Below are 11,312 nucleotides of genomic sequence, written 5' to 3' on the forward strand. Positions count from 1 at the left end.
ATGTAAATAGATTGGTTCTTAAGATTTCAACTTATACAGTGCCTGGGTGGCTCAGTTGGTTAAGCAGCTGCTTTTGGCTCAGGTCATGATCTGGAAGTCCCGGGATCGAGTTCTGCATCGGGCTCCCAGCTCCATAGGGAGTCTGCTTCTCCCTTTGACCTTCTCCTCTTTCATGCTCTCTCTCAAATAAATAAATAAAATCTTAAAAAAAAAAAAAGATTTCAACTTATAGGGGTGCCTGTGTGGCTCAGTTGATTTCAGCTTAAGCCATGATCTCAGGGTTGTGAGATCAAACCCTGCATCGGCTCTGTGCGGGACATGGAGCCTGCTTAAGAGTCTCTCTCTCCCCCTCTCCTTCTGCACACCCCCTTAAAAAAAAAAAAAAAAGAAAGAAAGAAAAATGATTTCAACTTGTAATCTTTTCATTACATTTATAAATCTAGAAGAATTCAATGATCACTTTTAATAGAGTTTTATAACTTAATCTTTTAAGCATTTAAAATTGCATTTTTTTTAAAGATTTTATTTATTTATTTGACAGAGAGAAATCACAAGTAGATGGAGAGGCAGGCAGAGAGAGAGAGGAAAGCAGGCTCTCTGCTGAGCAGAGAGCCCGATGAGGGACTCGATCCCAGGACTCTGAGATCATGACCTGAGCCGAAGGCAGCGGCTTAGCCCACTGAGCCACCCAGGCGCCCCTAAAATTGCATTTTTAATATTAATACATTTAATTTTTGTGTTTTAATTGTCTGGTTCCCAAACAAACATTATTAGACACTTACATAAATTAAATTTCTAAAAATGGTTAAAATTAAATTCTTTTAATTATCCAATTACTGCTTATAGTCCAAGAAAAATTATCTTATTTCTCTGAGGTCTAAAACAACTAACCCAATTAACTTTTTCTAAATTGGAATCACAATTTGCCAGGTACCTTAATATACCAAATTCTTAACTACTCCAAGTACTCAAAATACCGAATATACATAGATTATCCTAAATTTAACATAAAACTATAAATAATTTGGAGTTTACTTACTTCATCATTTCTATATTTAATTACAAGACTTCCAATGAGGAAATAACTATGTCAGCCTTAGCGCACTAAAGTTTCTTTTTGCACTAAGAAAGCTTCTGTCCAGGTCACAAGACTTGATCATTTTATTTAATCCTAATGGGTCATGTGGAGCCTGAGCCCTATTAATAGTGGTCATAACAGGGTTCCATAGCTTTCAAAAAGACTGAGTGTCATATCATTACCTAATTCTTCCCTCTCTTATTAGAAATCCATGACAACTAAAATTATAACTCTTGCATTTCTCTGGCTCTCCTAATATACAAATGTGATTTTATTTAATTCTGCTCATCTTGAGGTGGGGTCTAATTGCTCACAAATAAAATCATGTTAATAATAAAAAGCAAAGAAAAGTTTTCAAGGACCAAAAAAAAAAAAAAAAGAAAAAGAAAGAAAGAACGAAACATAAAGCCTTATTAGTGAAAAATGGAAATGTAGAATTAAACACAATTTTATGGAGATGTCCTGTGCCCAGATAATTTTAAGGACACAACACAGTCACAGATAAAAGAAATAACTAAAAAAAAAAAGAAAAGAAATAACTAAAACACTGATTGAACGGGAACAACTTCAGACCACGTAAACTAAGGTATATCATCTAGTGGAATTGAATCATGAAAGTAAAGGGGAAAGAAAAAACAATGTTTATTTCCAGATACACCATCAATAACCAGAAGCTCAGTTTTGTCAACACTGTTAAATATTTAGCCACATAAATTTATAGCTCTGTTACCTGAGCCTGATTAAATCCAAACAGGAAAGTCCTCTGGGTTGTTAAAAAATCCAGGACTATTTAGAGTATAAAACCTTTCTGGGTTTTTTGGTTTGTTTTTTGTTTTTGATTATATGTATATATATATATATATTTATTTATGCCACAGACTGATTTCTTTAGAAAGCACAGTTTACATACTTAGCATGCCCAGTAGTATTCATCTACTTATTATTGATGTGCATTAGTACTACTCTTACCCAAATTAATCAAAAGTTTACTACCTATAAGTTTAATTTGCAATCATGTTACAAAACAGTTCAGTGTAGGCTGGGGAGAGGTTGGGTTCTCCTTCACACTGTCATTCAAGGACCCCAGTTTCTTACATCCAGAGTGCCCTACTGAATCCTGTGTCTGGCCAGCAGATGGGGGCAGGAAGAGAACATGGAGGCCTCTGGGAAAGGGTTTATGAGCTCTACCCAGAGGTGGTCTCCCTGCTGCCTGCTTCCTATTGGCCAGAACTCAGCTGCATGGCTTCACTTCCACAAAAGAGCATCTCCTGGACTCAGCAGGAAAATAGAAACAACATGGTGAACAACTGGCCAGTCTGCTACGTTATATCATAGCTTAATATTTAATGTTTCTCTCAGTAATAATTAAATTGATAAAATTATGATCAGAGTACAAATGGATGCAGCTGAAACAAAGCTGTTATCATTTTATCATGCATGATGACAGACCATAGGAAGAAAAGGAATAATGTTCTTCATATTCCTGGATCACTTAATTTCTGATGCACCACATTTTCCACAACATCTTATAAGTTGAGATGATCCACCAGTGGAACAGATGCTGGTCAAAATGAATTGTTTTTGTTGTTTTTAAAGAAGATGATTATGATCGATTTTCATAGAAAATATTACCAGAGCACAGTGACTGTTTGAAAAGAGCTCATCTTCATATAATGCTCCACTTCATAAAATATGGGTTTACTAAGAAGGGAGATAATTTACTCTTTCTCCTGTTTTTAGGAATAAAACACTTTTACCCAGGTGAAGCATGGGGGCGGGAGACACCGAAGACATGGAGTCTACTGCAATAGTCCAGGCAACCGATATTGCAGGCCTCACTCAGCATGGGTTTGGGGCCAGTGAGAGCATGTTTTGAGTCCCTGATGTAGGATTTGTTAGCTTTGAAACCTTGAACATATTAGTTAACCTCTATAAGCTTCAATTTCCTTACTTTTTTTTTTTTGAAGATTTTGTTTATTTATTTAACAGAGAGAGAGACCACAAGTAGCCAGAGAGGCAGCGGGGTGGGGGGGGCAGGCTTCCCGCTGAGCAGAGAACCTGATGCAGGGCTCGATCCCAGGACCCTGAGACCATGACCTGAGCAGAAGGCAGATGCTTAACCCACTGAGCCACCCAGGTGCCCCTTCAATTTCCTTACTTATAAAATGGAGATAGAGTTTTCAAAGAGATATGAGAATGACATATCTTTTCTCTCACTAGAATTTAAAGTCAGTGAATTCTTTTCTTACTCATCATATTTCTGGCACACGTTAAGTTCTCAGGACAAGATAGTTTTAATGATAGTTTTATGATCATTTACTAGTATCATTATTCATATAACTACATCTAGCAGGCAGTTAAAAATTAAAACTTATATTTCAAGAGCTGTATACCACTCACACGCAGGCAAAAAGGACCCCTCCTGTGGGCCTGGGTTTCAGAGCCATGCTATTCATAAGGTGGTTCAGGGACCAGTCAATCCACAAACTCTGGGCCACACTGGAGAAGTACAGAAATTGAGAGTAAGCATTTTTTGGGCACCTGGGTGGCTCAGTCATTAAGCATCTGCCTTCAGATCAGGTCATGATCCCAGGTCCTAGGATCAAGGCCCACATTGGGTTCCCTGCCCAGTGGGAAGTCTGCTTCTCCCTCTCCCACTCCCCCTGTTTATGTTCCCCCTCTCACTGTGTCTCTCTCTGTCAAATAAATAAAATCTTAAAAAAAAAAAAAAAGATCACTGCATTAAAAAAAAAGAGTAAGCATTTAAAAACTTTATACCATTTTGACATTGGTATATCATCTCATTAAACAAGGCATAAACCAGTAGGGCATGTTTGAAATTGAGTAAGGGGTTCCATGTGGTATAAACTGCATACTCTTATGGGTGATGGGACCTCTTGTCAACTTTTTATTTTAAGGCTAGTCATCTATAACCCTACAATAAGTAAATATAAATAAATGAAAACAAGTCTTTATTTTTATAAATTATTATCATTTTCATTTTTAATCAAACCAGCTATTTTTTCAAAAGGGATGTATGTGTGTGTAGTTTAACCCAACAGCTAAAGTAAAGAAATAAATTTCATATCATTTACTTTTTTTTTTTTAAGAATTTATATATTTATTTGACGGAGTGAGAGACAGCGAGAGAGGGAACACAAGCAGGGGGAGTGGGAGAGGGAGAAGCAGGCTTCCTGCAGAGCAGGGACCCATAATGTGGGGCTTGATCCCAGAGCCCCAGGATCATGACCTGAACTGAAGGCAGATGCTTAGTGAACAAGCCACCCAGGTGCACCATAACATTTACTTTTTAACCCTAATTTCCTACTGATTAGGAAAAATTTCTTTTTCAAGAAAAGACACATTTCAAAATACAGTGATAGTAGAAAAGCAAATGAGAACAATGGAAGTGATTCTGAAAACAGGAAGAACAAAAAGTTCATAGTCATTGACTCAGAAGTACAAGCCCTCATAGTCTGAGTTCAATTTGTAGCCAGAGTTGATGATGAAGGGCTAAAACTACAGCATCTTATCTGTAGAAATGTATCAACTAATGAAGCAATGAAACCACCAACAGGTAAGTGGCTTAAAAAAAAAAAAATACTGCCTTTTGCACACCAAGTATAAGAAAGAAGTAAAAAAAAAAAAAAAAAATCAAAAGAATTTTTTGAAAGAGAGTAATGAATTAAAAACTTGACAGAAGCAGATGTTAACTATTTCTCACAGAACCAGCTTTGCAGGCTTCTCAGAAAATAGTATTTGAGGTGATGAAGCCCAGACATGGATACAGCTGCTGAGACATGATAGCAAGGATGTAGCAAAGACAATGACTTCGAAATGGTAATCTATACTGTGCTGGAGAATGTGGCTCCAATGCCTGTGTCTGGTGAAACCATGGTTCCCCCTATTTGGAAACCTACTAACGAGATGGAAGACTAACTCCTAGGAAAAAAATGACACCAGCCAAGTATTTCACCTTGAATCTAGAGGAATATAAAAACCCTCTTCATGTGGCCCTCGCTTAGTATAGGTATGATTTAAACACGATCGTGATGGGAAGAAACAGTTCTTGTATTTTCTCAGCTTCATGGTCAGTGAACACAACTGTGAACTTATAAAACTGTAAAGGATTATGCTGTCCATAAATGTGTCTGGAGCTAGGATTTGGGGTAGGATTATCTTCAGATGGCACAGCTGCAATGCCTCAAAAACATTCTGGATTTCGTTACCCAGTTAGGAACTTGTGCCAGAATGTAAATCAACACACCCCTTCCTTCGTCAAGAAATTTTTGCTACAAAAGTCAGCTGAACAAAATGGAAAATTCATAGATCTGAAATCTCTTTCTTTCATAGAAAGTTTAAATTTCATTTTGATGTCAGAGGATAAGTTGTTGGAAGTGGCTACTGATAAAGGATTGAAGACAAATTTTGCACCATTTTGTATAAAAATTCTAAATGAACAACCCAAATTTTAAACGAAAAACCCTATTTTCTGCTTAAATTACTCTGAAATATCTTCTTCCGTTCTGTCAAAATACCCCAGGAAGACTTGTTTCCTTGCTGTAAGTGTTATTAAAACAAAGCATTTGGAAAATTTAGATGTACATTGCTACCTACAAGTAGCGTGTTATCATCAACTCAACCAACCTTGGAGAGTGAGTAAACAAGTTCATTTGTCGCATAAAAACCCTTAAATACTGATGTGAGTGGTGCTGTTCAAATGATGCAGACAAGCATCTAATATATGGAATCTTATTTCATTCATAAATTTTTATTTAGTTTTAACTTTGCAACAATCAAAAGTTAGAAACATAGTAAGAACTGACTGGGTTAAATTGTCTGTACATACACTTTCAAGAACAATATGTGCAATTTTTATAATTGTTCCCCTTTCTTGTTCTGCTCATTTATATTAAAATGTATGTCTAACAATCTAGTAATAAATGAATCTAATAAAAAATTGGACTTGTATTTTGTATGTCTTTGTTTTAAATTCTTTATTGTATTAAAAGAAGTATTCATCTGGGGTACCTGGGTGGCTCAGTGGGTTAAGGCCTCTGCTTTCGGCTCAGGTCATGATCCCAGGGTCCTGGGATCAAGCCCCGAATCAGGCTCTCTGCTCAGCAGGAGGCCTGCTTCTCTTCCTCTCTCTTTCTCTCTCTCTCTGCTTACCTCTCTGCCTACTTGTGATCTCTGTCTGCCAAATAAATAAATAAAATCTTTAAAAAAAAAAAAAAAGAAGTATTCATCTGTAACAGATTAAAAAGGGAAAAAGGGGGGGTAGCTAAAATCCTTTACAATAGAGTATTCTGCTTTAGAGGGCCAATATGGTACCGGGGAATCCATGGGACCACCAGAGTATGCTTACTTGGAATCTACCATCCTAGTCCTCAGAGAATTCTAGATCCAAAGACCCTGAGGCTATGTCAAGGACCCATGCAAGCGTCTTTTCTGGGAGAATACTGCTGAGGGTGACTAGTGTTTTCAGTGCGCAAAGCCCTAGACCCTGAGTGCTTATGAGTATATAGGCAGAGCTAAGATATATAGGCCGTGCATGCTGAAGGCCCCTTACAGTGGGAAGTGGAAAAGAAGGAGACAGGCTAAGGGCTTAGACCCAGCTCATTCAGTGGCATCATGGTCCAGCATGAACTCCACAACATTCAACATTTAAATACATCATCTTAATCTGGGTGATGATATATTCAATGCACAGAAAATGAAACCATCAACAAAACAAAAAAGTAAGAGAAGATATTTGCAAATGACATATCTGATAAGGGGTTAATATTCAAAATATATAAAGAACTCATACAACTCGACACCAAAAAAATCAAATAATTTGATTAAAAAATGGATAGAGGAACTGAATAGACATTTCTCCAAAGAAGACATACAGATGGCCAACAGACACATGCTCATCATCACTAATCATCAGGGAAATGCAAATCCAAACCACAAAGAAAATATCACATGACACCTGTCAGAATGGCTAGAATTAAAAAGACAAGAAATAACAAGTGTTTGGTGTGGATGTGGAGAAAAAGGAACCCTCATGCACTGTTGGTAGCCATGTAAATTGGTACAGCCACCATGGGAAACAGTTCCTCAGAAAATTAAAAATGGAAAAACTGTAAGATCCAATAATTCAACTACTGGATATTTACCCCAGGAAAATGAAAACCTTAATTTGAAAAGATAGATGCACCTACACCTATGTTTATTGCAGCATTATTTACAATTGCCAAGAAAGAGAAGCAACCCAAATCAGTGGATGAGTGGATAAAGACGATGTGGTATACATCTACACTGGAATATTACCCAGCTATAAAAATGGTAAGAGGCTCCTGGGTGGCTCAGTCATTAACCGTTTGCCTTCCGCTCAGGTGGTGATCCCAGGTTCCTGGGATAGAGCCCTACATCAGGCTCCCCGCTCTGCGAGGAGCAGGCTTTTCCCTCTCCCACTCCCCCTGCTTGTGTTCTCTCTCTTGCTGTCTCTCTCTCTGTCAATTAAATAACTAATTTTTTTTAAATCTTAAAAAAAAAAGATGAGATCGTGTCATTGGTGACAACATGGATGGATCTAGAAGGTGAAATAAGTGAGTCAGAGAAAGCCATATACCATGTGACTTCACTTATATATGGAGTCTAAAAAACAAAACAAATGAATAAACAAAAAGCAGAATCAGACCTGTAAATACAGAGAACAAACTGGTGGTTGCCAGAGGGGAGGGGTCAGGACATGAGCAAAATGGGTGAAGGGAAGTGGGAGACACAGGGCAGGCTGCCAGTTCTGGAATAAATATGTCACGGGAGTAAAGGTACAGCATGGCGAAAATAGTCAGTGACATTGTGATGGTTGTGTGTGCTGACAGATGGTCGCTGCACTTGGAGTGAGCATCTAGCATAGAGAACTGTGGAATCACTATGTGGTACACCTGAAAGTAATGGAACATTATGTACCACATCTAAGGTCTGTCTGTCAAGGCAAAATGATCTAATGTATTTATTTAACAGCTGCTACCTTCATTTATAGCTTTCAAAGTTTTAGACATCTGGATTGTGGGCCTCCATTTTGTTCTTTGGTCTGGGCCACACAAGCACTGAGGGAGGACCTATCCAGGATATACATCAAAACCAGAGCCCTGCATCTGGCAGCGCAGAGGGGATATTTGGAGCTGAGGGAGAGGCAGGAAACTGTGAACAGGTGAAGTCCTATATTCACAGGCTTGGCCCAGAGTAAGCTCTCAATACCAAGGGAGCAGCTGAATCACATGGGGAGGGAATACCAAGCCAGAACAGCAGACTCTCAGGGGAACCTTGGAAACAAAGTCCAGAGATACAGAAGGGGAGGAGAGAGTGTCCAGCACACCCACAGGGCCTGGCAGGTGGTAAGTAAGTGCTCAGTAAATGTGGATGGATTTGAAAAATATCCCGGAAAGGAGACTAGGAAGGAGCTCTTCACACACTGAATGCAGCAGAAAGGTCGGAGGGGGATGAGAGCTGATTGAATTCAGTCAGGAAATACCTTTAAATGATTGTTTCAACCCACAGGAAGTGAGCTTGCGAGAGATTAAGGAACAGTGGTATTTCTCTTTTTAGTTGAGTTTAAGAACTCTGGTGGAAGCTCCTCTCTTTAGAAATTATGCAGACAATGAAAGAGATAAAATAGTAGCTTGAGGGACTTGCGAGGTTGAAAGAAAGTTCTTCTGTGTGGCTGAGAGAAAGAGCAGTGGGGAGGAAAGGATGATTCATGGAGCAAGAATCCCGAAGAAGGATGGGGAGAAGAAATCAAAAGAAAAAGACATAGAGGTCGGTTTTAGAAAAGAAAGAAAAGAAAAGAAAGAAAAGAACGTTCTGCCTGAGGCGAGAGGACGCTGGAGGGATAAGTGATAAGAATATGGAGACAGTTCCAGTTCGAAAGATGAAAAACTGAAGTGCTTGAAGTTTGTGCAGGGGAACTTCAGCTTCCGGAGGAGCAAATAGCACAGCCCACGGGTGGGAAGCATGGTACCTTCTGTGTCGTGGGTGATGCCGTAGGGGGACTCACACATTCTAGCCCCCCAGCTGGCTTACCTTCCTATATGACATACGATCTCCAGGCCAGATTTAACCTACGGTGACCTGAGAACCAGGAATGGTTTCCATGTTCGTTTGTTTGTTTTTACTGTGATAAATTATATCAAACATATTATTTACCATTTTAAAGTATGCAATTGAGGGGCGTTAAGTACATTCACAAAGGACGGCCGTACGCTTATTTATCATGGACGTTACCTGTCTTTGAGGTGATGTGGATGGGCCTGTAGAAAAGGAGGGGGAATGTTCTAGACCCGGAGGTAATTATTCAGAATTCTAATCTCGGTTAATTCTGTGTGTATGCTGAGGAAGTCACTTCACTGAGAGCTGCTCCCCTTTCTTCCAGCCAGAATTACGCTCTTGAAAAAACAAAGTGCTCAAATTAGAATGCTTGCTTTATTGTTATTTGTGCGTGCTCTTTCTTTTCCCACATAGCCGTGCAGGTGAGTAATCGTGACATCACCACACACACACACACACACACACACTCCTTATATGAACTCTGCTACAGGAATGCACATGATGTTCAGAACTCTGCTTTTTTTTTCCCCCTATATGATTAATCTCTCTATTATTAGAGATTTTCTTCCTGATTTGAACATACTGGTCCTATTAAGAGACTATTTCTTAACATTGCTATCCCCTTGTCCCCTCTCCCATAAAAAGGAAATTTTTCCAGTCTTACTTGATGTGAGAGACGTTGGGAATAGGGAAATGATGGAGAAATGAAGAAACCGATTTAAAATAGAATAAAGGGGAAAACAGCACCCACTTCCTCTCAGCTGGCCAAGTGACTCCTGAAATCAGAACAGATGAAACAAAACCCAGAAAGCTGGAAGTAGTCCTAAGTGAGAGGTCGGGAGGGAAAATAAGAGGTCTGTCAGAGAAAGCACGCTCTTGCTGAGGTGAGAAGGGGGTTTTCTCTCGCAGTCCATACCCAGGAGACCAGGTCACTTGGACCCCCTTTATTGTAGGCCGAGAGCAGCTTGTGCAATTGCTTTGGTCCCAGCTGGCTTGTGACAGGCAACATCAGATATCTGAGAAATAATCAGCTGCTTGCCCTTCGTTTTCTGCCGACAATTAGACAATTGTGGGTGCAATTATTTGTGTGTAACAACAGATAATTATGGCTAAAGAACTACCTGCCTTGTGAAAGGGACTAGATAGAAGCAGAGCCCCTTTAATGAGTTAGTGTTTAAAATCCGAGCACGGATATAATTTGATTAGTGGAAAGACACCCCTGGCTGCTTTGAAATGACATTTTTATTTTTATTTTATTTATTTATTTATTTATTTTTAAAAAATATTTTATTTATTTATTTGACAGAGAGATAGAGATCACAAGTAGGCAGAGAGGCAGGCAGAGAGAGAGGAGGAAGCAGGCTCACTGCTGAGCAGAGAGCCCGATGCGGGGCTCGATCCTAGGAACTTGGGATCATGACCTGAGCCGAAGGCAGAGGCTTTAACCCACTGAGCCAACCAGGTGCCCCTGAAATGACATTTTTATAGTTTAACACATGCATTTCCTAGCCCACCTGCGGGCCTCACCGCAGCATCGTTGGCATAGTACAATCCTAATTAAACTCTGCGTGAGACAGGACACCTCACAGCCAGACCGACCATGGATCCCAGCAGACCACAGGGGTTCTCGACAGCCAACACACAAAAGGCACAGATAAATGGCCCAAACGCCGGCATCTTGCTAGAAATGTAAAGACGTCCAGCCACCAAAGGGCATCCAGCGTGGGGCCGGACACATGGAAGGGGCACGTGGAAGGGACAGGTCAAATGTTTCCTGACTCGAGGCTCTCTTCGGCCCCCACAGCATAGACAGCACGCCCTTACTTTAGCTTCTCGTGCTCTGTGTTTGTCCCCCTCCGTCAGCGTCTTGCGAGCTACGGTGGGGACAGACTCGTGCTATTTTCATCTTTTAGTTTCCTCAGCTTATTTCTGTCCCTGGTGACAGAAAGCAAACTCACACTAGCTTTGGTCCAATAAAATGAAACAAAATGAGTGGCCAGCGGAGGCCAAGGGCTCCTGGCAGGGCTCTGTTTCCTTGCTTGCAGCCTCCTCCAGTAAACGAGCCTCCTCCCCTCCTGCGGGTGGCCGTGCTTCCTGTACCAGCTACTGGGTCTTTGCTCAGCCTGCAGAGGCTTGA

Source organism: Mustela nivalis, assembly GCF_964662115.1.
Source record: "Mustela nivalis genome assembly, chromosome: 7".
Taxonomy (NCBI): Eukaryota; Metazoa; Chordata; class Mammalia; order Carnivora; family Mustelidae; genus Mustela; species Mustela nivalis.